Raw genomic sequence first — 12,500 nt, 5'->3', positions numbered from 1 at the left:
TGTCTTGTTGAATTTACTTACAAAATATGTGGTCAGTGGTTCCTCACATAACTATATTGAGCAATTTTTACAAATAACAATTTAGTTATATAAACAAAATAATTCAAGTAAAGCTGGCACAATTTCTTTGAGTAAATACAAACCATTTGAATTTTTCACTGTTACATAATATTTATATGTGCCGTTTACTTGATGATGTTATGTTGAATTTATAAAAGTTTATTATGTAAGGTGAACACTGTTATCAGTTTAATTTGCCTTTAAAAAAATTGAAGTAACAACAAGCATATTTTTAAAAATTAAATGCAAAATGAACTCATTGGACAAATTAAAAATATTGAATTGAGAGCAGGAATTACAGCCAATGAATTTGTATATAAGTGCCCACAGCCTACACACACACACACACACACACACTACACGCACTCTTCTGAATAATAACCACACAATTACAGAAACACCTCAATGTCCATCATAACCGAACATTAAACACTAACATAAATGTGGCAAGGGGGGCGTGGTTCAGCGAGGTCTGCAGCGGGAGAGAGAGCCGCGGGACAAGCGGTAAGTGAGTGGGTTGGAAGCAGATTAATAACACCTGTCTCTCGTTCTAGTAATGAGCGCGGAGAGGGTATAAAACATCGGTGGAACCGGAGATCGAGGAGAGAGAGAGCCGGACTGTTGACGCGAACCCCAGAGACTGAGTTAACCGGAAGCCGGAAGTGCCGACCCGGAAGTGATCGTTGTGTTGAGAGAAAAGCACACCATTGAGTGTGCTGATGTGTTTTGAGAATTATAAATAAATACAGAGAGCGTCAACAGTCCAACCGACCCCCGTGTCCTCTTCCTTCCTTCCATTATCGAACTTTGCTACAATAAACTAATAACATCTTTCCCTTTACTGTAAAACACATAAAATATCACTTTAATCCGCACATTATCTCTCCTAGCGCAGTCCCTTGCAAAGCATGCTGGGAACTACAGATCCACTGCCGTTAGTTATGTCAGCACAAATATTTCATGTAGTTTTAACGCAAATGAATGAAGTAAACTTCAGATTTAAATATTTTAGGCTGATTGAACACATTTCAACTTAATTTAATTAGGTAAAGTAAACATCATTTAAATGTGTCTTATCTATGAAGGGCCTGAATCATTTCTGATCACATCTGAGGGAATTTCATTCATAGAAATTAAATTCGGCCAACTGAACAATTTAGATGTGATCAGTCACTAGAAAATGAGTCTGTGCTAGTACTATTCAGAATTAATTTTTAATTAATTTTTAATATTTTTAATGTATCTTAATACTGCTATTTAGATTTTATTTATTTATCTTTTTATTTATTTTGGAGTTAATATAAAATAAAGTTTTAGACTTTAACTTTATTGCAAAGGCAGCATTTGTAATTTTCATTTAATTTAAGTTTTTCAACTTATATTTATATATTTATTTATATTTAATTTATTATATTTATTTATTTATATTTATTTATCTTTATTTTTTATAATTTATGTTTAATTTTATTTCCCTTTAATTTCAATTAGCGGAAATTGTTTTAATAACTCAATAATAATAATAATTATTATCTCAAAATATATATATATCTATATATATCTTTTTCCTAATCTATCTCAGTTAGACACTGCAAAAAATGCTCTTCTTACTCAGTATTTTTGTCTTGTTTCTAGACTAAATATCTAAATTTCAGTCAATTTAACTTCTTAATCCGCACCGGATCGTGGGCGGGGCGTCTGACGCAAGTGGGCGTGTCTCTACTTATAATTACTTTTGTTTTATACAAACTGTTCAATCAACTATCACAAACTATGCATCATTTGAAAGCTAAAACACTCAAGATTCATGTTCTGAACTCGTTTTTGCAATAAATACACCAGAGAGGAAAGGGTTAAATTAAATGCTAAAGCAGTGGCTATTTAAACATTAGCATAATGAACGCGGTACTCATCTTTCATCTCCTGACGTTCAGATCAGATCGGACGAATCCACGAAACAACAGCATACATGTCTGTGTAAGAGTCCACTCTTCAAAATGCATCCCACTTTTAATCCAAAACAACGAAAAAATAAGGGGAAAAAACTAAAAATCCTCCGTTGTTTGCATAAGCGTTTTGTTTTAAGAGTAATCAATCATGTCCATTTTCAATGAAATAGCGATTGTAAGCCTTATTTTGACAATCTCCCCTGTACTGTGGACTGTTCCGGTTATATTAAACCCTCCCAGGTCTCTCTCCTTCAATGAAAAGCTGACTAGGACACATAAATAGAAAGGGAGCGCGTCACTGGGTGATACATCTGTCAGTCAAACTCGCCGGTCCTTTGTTGGATAAGCCAGTCAATGCCTAGCCAATGCATAGCCAGCATAGATTTGATTGATGGATGTAGTAACGAATCAAAAGACAATATTTTGCGTAGTTTCTGTAAGAGATGTCGTAAGAAGCATTGGTGAATACCTCATGCTTACTTAGCTGTTACATAGCGTCGTCTCCACAGTTTTCATTCATCGTATCCAGCGCCTGCCAGTGTAAGCACACATTCTTACACACAACGCGCAGACTAAATAAGAGACTGTTTTTATCAACTAAATGAGTTTTTTTTACACTTGTAAATTCTGTAAATAGTTGTTTTAGTTATCAGGGACTGCAAATGCATTATAATTAGCAGTTTATTGCAGATTTATTTGAATAAAAACTACTCTTTACTATTACACAAATGTTCTAATATAATTGGACTTTATTGAAAGGACGCCCAGTCTTTTTTGACATAAAAGCTTACAGAAGCTACATTTTTGAGAGAATCGTCCTCAAATTTTAATCAAAGCATGATCAGACATTCAGTTTTATATTTAGGTTATTTTCAGGGCATAAAAATTAAAATCTAATATTTTTTTCCATAAGGGAATAATAAAAAAATAAAAACGTGAGTCACTTACATGCATATTTCCCCTTGTTTTAATCTGTCCCTATACTATTTGAGTTATTATTACTTTTGGGTAACATAATTTAAAGTGTCTAGTTTAAAATAAGACCACATTTATGGATATAGACTATAGGGTTTAAGAGCTGCAGACATTTTTATTTGGGGTATGTCATTTTTTTATTTATTTCTCAGCACAGGGCGAGGGTTAAGAGGTTAAATAATCTGCCAATGGGGTGAGAAAAATAATGTTCTTTTAAAATTATTTTTCTCACCCCATTGGCAGACTATTTATCTTATTTTAAGCAAAGGCTCTTCATTTTGAGTTATTTTTCCCCAAAACAAGACAATAACTTTTGCTTGTCTAGTAAATACTTCTTGTTTGAAGAATTTTTAGATATTTAGTCTAGAAACAAGACAAAAATACTGAGTAAGAAAAGCAGTTTTTGTGTAGTGCATTGTGGGATTGCCAATTTGCCAACATGCAGTAGTCTCGGACAAAAGAAATTATCTGACCCTTTGAAACAGGCTTCTGTGTTAAATTTACACATCACACACTCTTGGGCCAATCAGCAGCCGCGTAGCCATAATCTGATGGTCTGACTGTCATTGCCGTTTTCCTGCATTTGAAGGCCTAAGCCTCCAGTTAGGTTGAGTCAGTCGTGTTAATCTACAGCACTGAGATATTGTGGCTCATTTCTCCTGAGCTGAGGGCAGGTTAGGACAGGCCTGTAGAGGAGGGTGAACTGGGTCCATAATAAAGGAGAGAGACATTCCTCTGGTTATCTGCTCTCAGCGGGATATTTATCTCTGCTCATCTCGCTGCCTCTGTGTCTTTAGCCTCTGTCTTTGAGTCTGTCTGAGTCTCTTCTCAATGTTTTGCCTCTAAAGTTATCGGCGCTTACAAAGGCAATCATCATTATTACAGTTGCTCCTAATTGCTGTTTAAAAATGGCTGTGTTAAAGAGGATCTATTGTGCTTTTTTCCATGTCAATCTTTCTTTAAGTCTTGCTGTTTGAGCTCTGCAAAGAAAAAGTCCCAAATGCTAAAAAGTTTCCAAAACAATCTGAAATCCCAAAAGTTCTAAAGTGCCCAAAATTCAGAAAGTTTCAAATGTTCCAAAGTGCCCTAAAGTTCCAAAAGCCAAAATGTTAGCAAAGGAAAAACGTTCCAAATGCAATAAAATTCATGTTCCAATAGTTTCAAAAGTCCCAAAGTGCCCAAAATAATAATAAAAAATATATTTTTAAAAGTTTCAAAGTTCCCTAAAATTCCAAAAGTCCCAAAGTGCCCAAACGTAAAAAAAGAAAAAAAAAGTTCTTAACTGCCCCAAAGTAAAAAAAAAAAAAAAAAAAAAGTTCCAAAGTGTCCTAAAGTTCCAAAAGTCAGAATGTAAAAAAAAAAAAGTTCCAGTGTCCTAAAGTTCCAAAAGAAAAACGTTTCAAATTCAATAAAATCCACGTTCCAATAGTTTCAAAAGCCACAAAGTGCCCAAAATAAAAAAAACAAACATATTTTTAAAAGTTCACTAAAGGCCTAAAAGTCACAAAGTGCCCCAAAGTAAAAAATAAAAATAAAATAAAAAGTTCCAAAAGCCAAAATGTAAGCGAAGGAAAAACATTCCAAATTCAATAAAATTAATGTTCCAAATGTTCCAATAGTTTCAAAAGTCCCAAAGTGCCCCAAAGTTAAAAAAGAAAAAAAAGAAAAAAGATCCAAAGTGTCCTAAAGTTCCAAAAGTCAGAGTGTAAGCAAAGGAAAAACGTTCCAAATTTTAAAAAAAAATCCATGTTCCAATAGTTTAAAAATCCCCAACATGCCCAAAATAAAAAATACATATTTGTAAAAGTTCCAAAAGTTCCAAAGTGTCCTAAAGTTCCAAAAGTTCCAAAGTGTGCTAAAGTTCCAAATGTTCCGAAGTGTCCTAAAGTTCTAAGTCAGAATGTTAGCAAAGAAAAAAACATTTCAAATTCTCTAAAAGTCACAAAGTTTAAATGTGTTCCAAATGTTCCAATACTGTAAAAAGTTCCAAAGTCCCTCCATCCCACTGCTCCAGCCGACCAATCAGAGCACAGTGTGCTTTTCAGAAGGAGGGGCTTCATTGAGACAGGAACTAAAGAGATCGTTACTTATGGAACATTACGGTGTTTATTATGAACTATTTATCGGTGCACATCATTATTGTTTTAATAATCTTGAATCGGAAAAACAGCGATATCTCTGATGATGTGGGCGGGGCCACCTGTCACTCACATGAGATCCACCAATAGCAAACCACCATCCAATCAATTCCACACAGACACAATCAAGCCCCGCCTACATTTGTTCTTGTTTGAGAAGCGTTTAAACGGATATTTGGCACAAAAGGGAAAAAATTACTCTTGAAATGTTTCAAATCCAACACTTTGAATGATGACTTAAGAAAACCTTGCCTGAAGGTTTCCTACTTTATATCTAGCAAGTTTATAATTACAATTCCTGTCATTCCAATTCAAATTCGTATTAAACATTCAGTTAAAGTTCCAAATCAGGAATTGAAAGGGAGCCAATTGGTGATTCTGATGTTTTATCAACCACCTATTTTGAAATTTGATCCACATTTTTATTGTCCACCAGAGTTTTTTGGACAAATCTCTAGTCCTCCAGGATATATTTTATGTTTTGCTTCCTTTGAAACAAAGAGCGGCACATGTTTTACAGTAATATTTACCGGCATCTCGGTAACTATCAGTGGTAAGCGATCTCTCCACATTTTATCTGGAGAATCATCAGTCTGTGAGTAAGAGATTCACACTGATGTCTGAAGATCCTGGAAGTGCAATCATGCAGTATTACTCATCTCAAAGGAATATTATATATATATATATGAGGTACTCAACTAACTGCAACTTAAAAGGTTACGCTCTAAAGAATGCTGAGTTAAAAACAACTTAAGTTGGGTTGAAAATGGACACACCCAGAAATTGGGTTGTTTGAATGGTCCTATTCATTTGTATATATATATATACACACACACACATGAATAGGACCATTCAGGTCCTTCTCAAAAAATTAGCATATTATGATAAAGTTCATTATTTTCCATAATGAAATGATAAAAAATAAACTTTCATATATTTTAGATTCATTGCACACCAACTGAAATATTTCAGGTCTTATTGTTTTAATGCTGATGATTTTGGCATACAGCTCATGAAAACCCAAAATTCCTATCTCAAAAAATTAGCATATCATGAAGCGGTTCTCTAAACGAGTTATTAACCTAATCATCTGAATCAACTAATGAACTCTAAACACCTGCAAAAGATTCCTGAGGCTTTTAAAAACTCCCAGCCTGGTTCATTACTCAAAACCGCAATCATGGGTCAGACTGCCGACCTGACTGCTGTCCAGAAGGCCATCATTGACACCCTCAAGAGAGAGGGGAAGACACAGAAAGACATTTCTGAACGAATAGGCTGTTCCCAGAGTGCTGTATCAACGCACCTCAGTGGGACGTCTGTGGGAAGGAAAAAGTGGCAAAAACGCTGCACAACGAGAAGAGGTGAGCGGACCCTGAGGAAGATTGTGGAGAAGGGCCGACTCCAGACCTTGGGGGACCTGCGGAAGCAGTGGACTGAGTCTGGAGGAGAAACATCCAGAGCCGCCGTGCACAGGCGTGAGCAGGAAATGGGCTACAGGTGCCGCATTCCCCAGGGCAAGACACTTTGGGCTACAGAGAAGCAGCACTGGACTGTTGCTCAGTGGTCCAAAGTACTTTTTTCAGATGAAAGCTAATTTTGCATGTCATTGGGAAATCAAGGTGCCAGAGTCTGGAGGAAGACTGGAGAGAAGGAAATGCCCAAATGCCTGAAGTCCAGTGTCAAATACCCACAGTCAGTGATGGTCTGGGGTGCCATGTCAGCTGCTGGTGTTGGTCCACTGTGTTTTATCAAGGGCAGGGTCAATGCAGCTCGCTATCAGGAGATTTTGGAGCACTTCGTGCTTCTATCTGCTGAAAAGGGTTAGGCTCAGGCTGTTTAAATTTGCTTTTATAACTAACGAGCGGCATCATGAGCAGTTTATTTCCCCTGCAGCTGCCATACATAAACGTTGTCCCTGTTACTCACCCTCCTGTCGCTCCAAACTAAGACTTTAAAGGGGGGGTGAAATGCTGTTTCATGCATACTGATCTTTTTACACTGTTAAAGACTTGGAATCCCATACTAAACATGGACAAAGTTTCAAAAGTTAAGGTGGACGTTTGATGGGAGTATTTCTTTGTCAAAAATACTACTTCCGGTTAGTCATAAGTTTCGGCAAGTTTTTTGAGATCATGCGTCCCCATTGACGTTAGTGGGGGCGGAATTTCCTTGTATGGGCCTTACGGACAATTCTACCGGAAGCGCGTGAGAGAGAGCGAGGGAGAGAGCGAAAGCAACAGCCTACGCCCATCAAAGCGGGGCTTGTAGGATGCTGGACAGGTGACAATTACACATAGCACATAACAATGTCACCAAAAAAGTGGGTTTTTGGTTGCCAGACCAAGACAGTCCTGCACAGATTCGCCAAAAACCCCGCGTTAAGGCAACAGTGGATGTAATTTGCGGATCAGCAACTGAGTTGCGCGAATGTTTATATCTGTTCGCTGCATAAACAAGGCCCAGCTCGACGCCGAATTTTCCCAATCGCCTAATGCTGAAGGATGGAGCAGTCCCAACGTTAGAAGGGTGAGTGAGACTGCTTTTAGTCCGCTTACTGTCTACACAAACCACGCGTAAACACACAAACACACGTGCACAACTGCACTTCCCACATGTACACCTTCAAAGACAAAAATACGACGATATAATTCAAGTATAAATATGTAAATAACACAAGCCGCTAAGCATATTATATAGTTAGTGTATAACTTGTAACTTACCACATACAGACGTCCTGCTCTAGTCGTTTTTGCTGCTGCTCCTGTTCAACTGCAGCCTCTGGGTCTGATTCCGGATCATAGATGTATGGCTGTATCTGATTAAAAGCCATATTTTTATTTTGACTAAAGTTTTTTTCCGCTGTTAGGGATGACGCTCGACTCAACACACAGCGCGCTGCTGCACACGTCATTATTTAGCTCCGCTCACACGACACGCCCCCACCCGCTCGGCTTTTTTCGGAAAGACTCGGAACAGCGCATCTTTCTTATATAATTATTAAAAAAATAAAAACTTTTCGGAGATATGCAGGATGCAATGCTACTCTATAGGTACTCAAGATTGACATGACACTGACTGAAACTGAGTGTTTCACCCCCCCTTTAATTCATCTTTAAAATACAAATGAATATATTTTAATGAAATCTGAGAGATTTCTGTCCCTCCATTAAAGAGACATATCCAGCTGCAGCCCCACCAGTTTCAGAACGCCATCCACAGAACGGAAGTGGGAGGCAACGAGCTCGCGCCGTGCGGGCATGTCATCTGCGCGGTTCAATAGACCGAGCCTCGCGGCCGACTCGTCAGCGCAGCGCGGACGTGTTTACTAGCGCTACCCAATGGGCAGCGCGGCACGAATTAATCCGTTTTTTTCACGGTCTGTGGAACTAATCCTCACCAGCGCTGCAATGAACAATTTAAACCGATACAAGTTCATTTGAAACAGAAACTTCAATGACTTTGTTATCAATATTATGATATTATGATAGCCTAATATCTATCTATCTATCTATCTATCTATCTATCTATCTATCTATCTATCTATCTATCTATCTATCTATCTATCTATCTATCTATCTATCTATCTATCTATCTATCTATCTATCTATCTATCTATCTATCTATCTATCTATCTATCTATCTGTAGTAAAACAATGTAGTAAAACTGCAGAACGTGTTTGAGAAAGAAATGAATGAGAGGTGTTCTAATAAAGATGGTACATGTATGTGGGCTGTAAACTGAAGAATGTTTATTTTTATATCAGACCATTATTGTGGATATGACCTTTTTTATTATTATTATTATTATTATTATTATTATTATTATTGTCTTTACAACTGTTTTAACTATGCTTGTTTTAATTTTTTTATTCGTCCATATGGTACTCTTTTTTCTCATGCATTTGTTACCACTCTTTTTTTTTTTGGTGAAAAATAGGCGTCTCTTCTATTTGAAGCATGCACGCGTTTTACGCGCGGTGTGTCACGCAGGCAGTGTGCAAGCTCTAACCGGTTAAGACGGGAGCCGAAATAAAAACGGACACGCCACGCAGCTGAGGCGCTCACGGCACGCTTGCAGTGTGTCCCCGGCCGACAGCACCGCGAAGCGAAGTTCAGCGCCGCGCCACGCCTTTAAAATTCGAACACATTCAATGAGTAGTGTACACACACACACACAAGGTTTTATATTAAATGTGTATTATATTTCCCTCAAATCGGTCAACCATAGAAAGATTCAACAATTCTGATTCAAATTAGTCGAGGACAGCCCTAATATTAGCACAGGGTTTCGGTACCCTAGTGTTTTGTCAGCAGACATTAACTGTTTTTTTGTACGCTTGTCTGTTCTTCTCTTTGACACCCAAAGCCTTTGCCGTTCACCCTCATCTGTGCGCGATGCGCCGGTGTCACAGGACCGGTTCTGCTGAGCTGTTTTCAACAATAAAGGCAGCACACCTGTAGGTCGGGGGTCCGGGGTCACATCTCTGAGCTCCTCACAGGTGCGGGCCGCTATTGAGACGCGCCTCACCTGTCACTCACCTGTTTCTTTGATTTGAGCGAGAGTTTCATACGCTTCCTGTGCTGGCTTAACATTCCAGCGCAAGGCCTCGCATGAGCGAAACATTAAAAGCCAAACGCGCGCTCGAGGGCAGCGAGACTGTCAGCGTCTGGCTTGATGCAGCGATGCCGTAGCTCTCTGGAGATTAGCGGCGGTTTAATGGTTATGCTGAGTGCTGCATGTGCCCCAGACATCAAGACACCTTTATTTCCATTGTACAGAAAACAATGGTGTTATTATTCAGATCAATTCAGGTTCTCATCTGATAGTGTCAGGACAGTCAAATCAATAATATTACTGAATTTCGTCATTGAATACTCACTCTCATATCGTTCCAGTTGAACATATTCATCAGCCAATCATTTTCCAAAATAGCATGTGACGTGCAAACACGATTCCTAAAAAGTTGGGACACTATTGTGAATATTAACAGAATGCAATGAATTTTTATTTTATTTTTATGGTTATGTATGTGTGCATTGGTGATCCTCTGCCTATCTTATCTTCTGAGAGACACTGCCACTTTAAAAGACTGTTTTAATACTCAATCATGTTGTTAATTGACCTAATAAATTGCAAATTGGTCCTCCAGCGTTTCCTTATATGCACATTTAACTTTCCTGGCCTCTTATTGCTACCTATCCAGACTTTTTGGGAATGTGTAGCTCTCATGAAATCCAAAATAAGGCAATATTTGGCATGACATTTCAAAATGTCTCTCTTTCAACATTGTATATGTTATTTATATTCTATTATGAATAAAATATAAGTTTATGAGATTGTAACTTTTTGCATTCCTTTTTTATTTACAATTTGTACAGTGTCCCATCTTTTGTGGAATCGGGTTTGTAACATAACATGCTAGGAGAACGAGACTTGCCTGACTGTATTGTGCCAAGTGTAAAGTTTGGTGGAGGGGGGATTATGGGGTGGGGTTGTTTTTCAGGCGGTGGCCCCTTAGTTCCAGTGAAAGGAACTCTTAATGCCTCACCAAGACATTTTGGACAATTTCATGCTCCTGACTTTGTGGGATCAGTTTGTGGACGGCCCCTTCCTGTCCCAGCATGACTGCGCTCCAGTGCACAAAGCGTCGCTCCATAAAGACATGGATGAGGAGTTTGGTGTGGAGGAACTGGACTGGCCTGCACAGAGTCCTGAGCTCAACCCGATAGAACAGCTTTGGGATGAATTAGAGCGGAGACTGAGAGCCAGGCCTTCTCGTCCAACATCAGTGCCTGACCTCACAAATGAGCTTCTAGAAGAATGGGCAAAAATCCCCATAAACACACTCCTAAACCTTGAGGAAAGCCTTCCCAGAAGAGCTGGAGCTGTTAGAGAGGGTGGGCCGACTCCAGATTAAACCCCACGGGTTAACAATGGGATGGCATTAAAGTTAATTTGTGCACGTAGAGGCAGACGTCACAACAATTTTGACAATATAGTGTGAAGTATAAAGTCATATATTCACTAGTACACTGTAAAAAAAAGTCTGTAAAAATATGGCACAATGTACTGTATAAATATGAAGGAATTTTCCGTATTGGTTTTTTACAGGTGTTCACATTGCATTAGTTTGTGTTTTAAGGGTTAACGGAAATTTCTGTTAAATTACTGGATAATGTACATTTTGCGTTTTTATTTTTGACAGTGTATTTTTTACGAGAACTCATTTGTGATTTTCTTTAGAATTGGAGGAAGAGTCATGTGGAGTGTGTGTGAATCGCTCCGCATCTGCCCGTCAGCACCTGATAAGGCTGGAGTGGGAGATGTTTTCTACAGCAGTCATCAGTGTCTGAAACACAACATGTTCCCGATAGAGTCGGGTCTCAGCGTCCTGCAGAGATACAGCCCATCTTCACACCGCTCACTCATCTGCTCATCAAGGTCAGCGCTCACACACACATGAGGCGGATATCAGGAAGGTCCAATTATACAAACGCTCGCTTTCTCCACAAGCACTTTTATTGTTGTAGTTCAAACGTGTAGTTCACACGATCTTACATTATGCAAAATAATAATAGAAAAAATATTCGACCTGAACTGAATTGAAAACATGGCCAATAAATAAATTATTGTTGTTGTTATTAATATTATTAGTACACTCTAAAAAATGCTGGGTTAAAAACAACCCAAGTTGGGTTGAAAGTGCACCGACCCAACAATTGGGTTGTTTTAACCCAATGGTTGAGTTGTTCTTACCCAGCAATTGGGTTGTCTTAAGCAACATTTAACCCAACCACTGGGTTAAAACAACTCAACCACTGGGTTAAAACAACTCAACCATTGGGTTAAAACAACTCAATTGTTGGGTCGGTGCATTTTCAACCCAACTTGGGTTGTTTTTAACCCAGCATTTTTTAGAGTGTAGTACTTAATTAGAAACAAATACTTGCCTTGCATTAAAAAAATGCGGAAAATAAAATCGGTTTATATAAAAATGTCACAGTGTACAAAACAATCTAAAATATGCCTGATTTTCTTTATGCAAAATATTATTTATATATTCCTAAACATTTTATTATTATTATTTTGATTATTATTCTTATTATATTTTTTGAAAAATTAAAAACCTGATTAAAAAATAAAACCCTGTAAATCGCTAAAGCAATGTTTTTTTAATGTATTTATTTATAATCAAAACACATTAAAGTATTTAAAATTACATTTATTCATTTACTATTTTATTTTAATTGCATTAAGGCAAATGTGAAAAAAAAAAGTTTTTTCTTTAGGTAAAATACTATATATTTATTTATTTGATAATATTTGGCCATAAAATAAATTATTGTTGTTGTTATTAATATTATTATTAGTTCTTAA

General features: G+C 37.6%; 1 protein-coding gene across 2 annotated transcripts in view; it reads left to right on the top strand.

The window, feature by feature from the left end:
* Nucleotides 1-12,500, top strand: part of foxl2b (forkhead box L2b) — a 47,112-nt gene that overhangs the window by 11,331 nt on the left and 23,281 nt on the right. For both annotated transcript variants that reach the window (XM_067452892.1, XM_067452891.1), the window contains one exon: nt 11,367-11,564. The gene's annotated coding sequence lies outside the window, so the exon portion shown is untranslated. The remainder of the gene's footprint in view (nt 1-11,366; nt 11,565-12,500) is intronic.

Source organism: Pseudorasbora parva, chromosome 9 (genome assembly GCF_024679245.1).
Source record: "Pseudorasbora parva isolate DD20220531a chromosome 9, ASM2467924v1, whole genome shotgun sequence".
Classification (NCBI taxonomy): Eukaryota; Metazoa; Chordata; class Actinopteri; order Cypriniformes; family Gobionidae; genus Pseudorasbora; species Pseudorasbora parva.
This window is presented reverse-complemented; position numbering and strand designations above follow the sequence as displayed.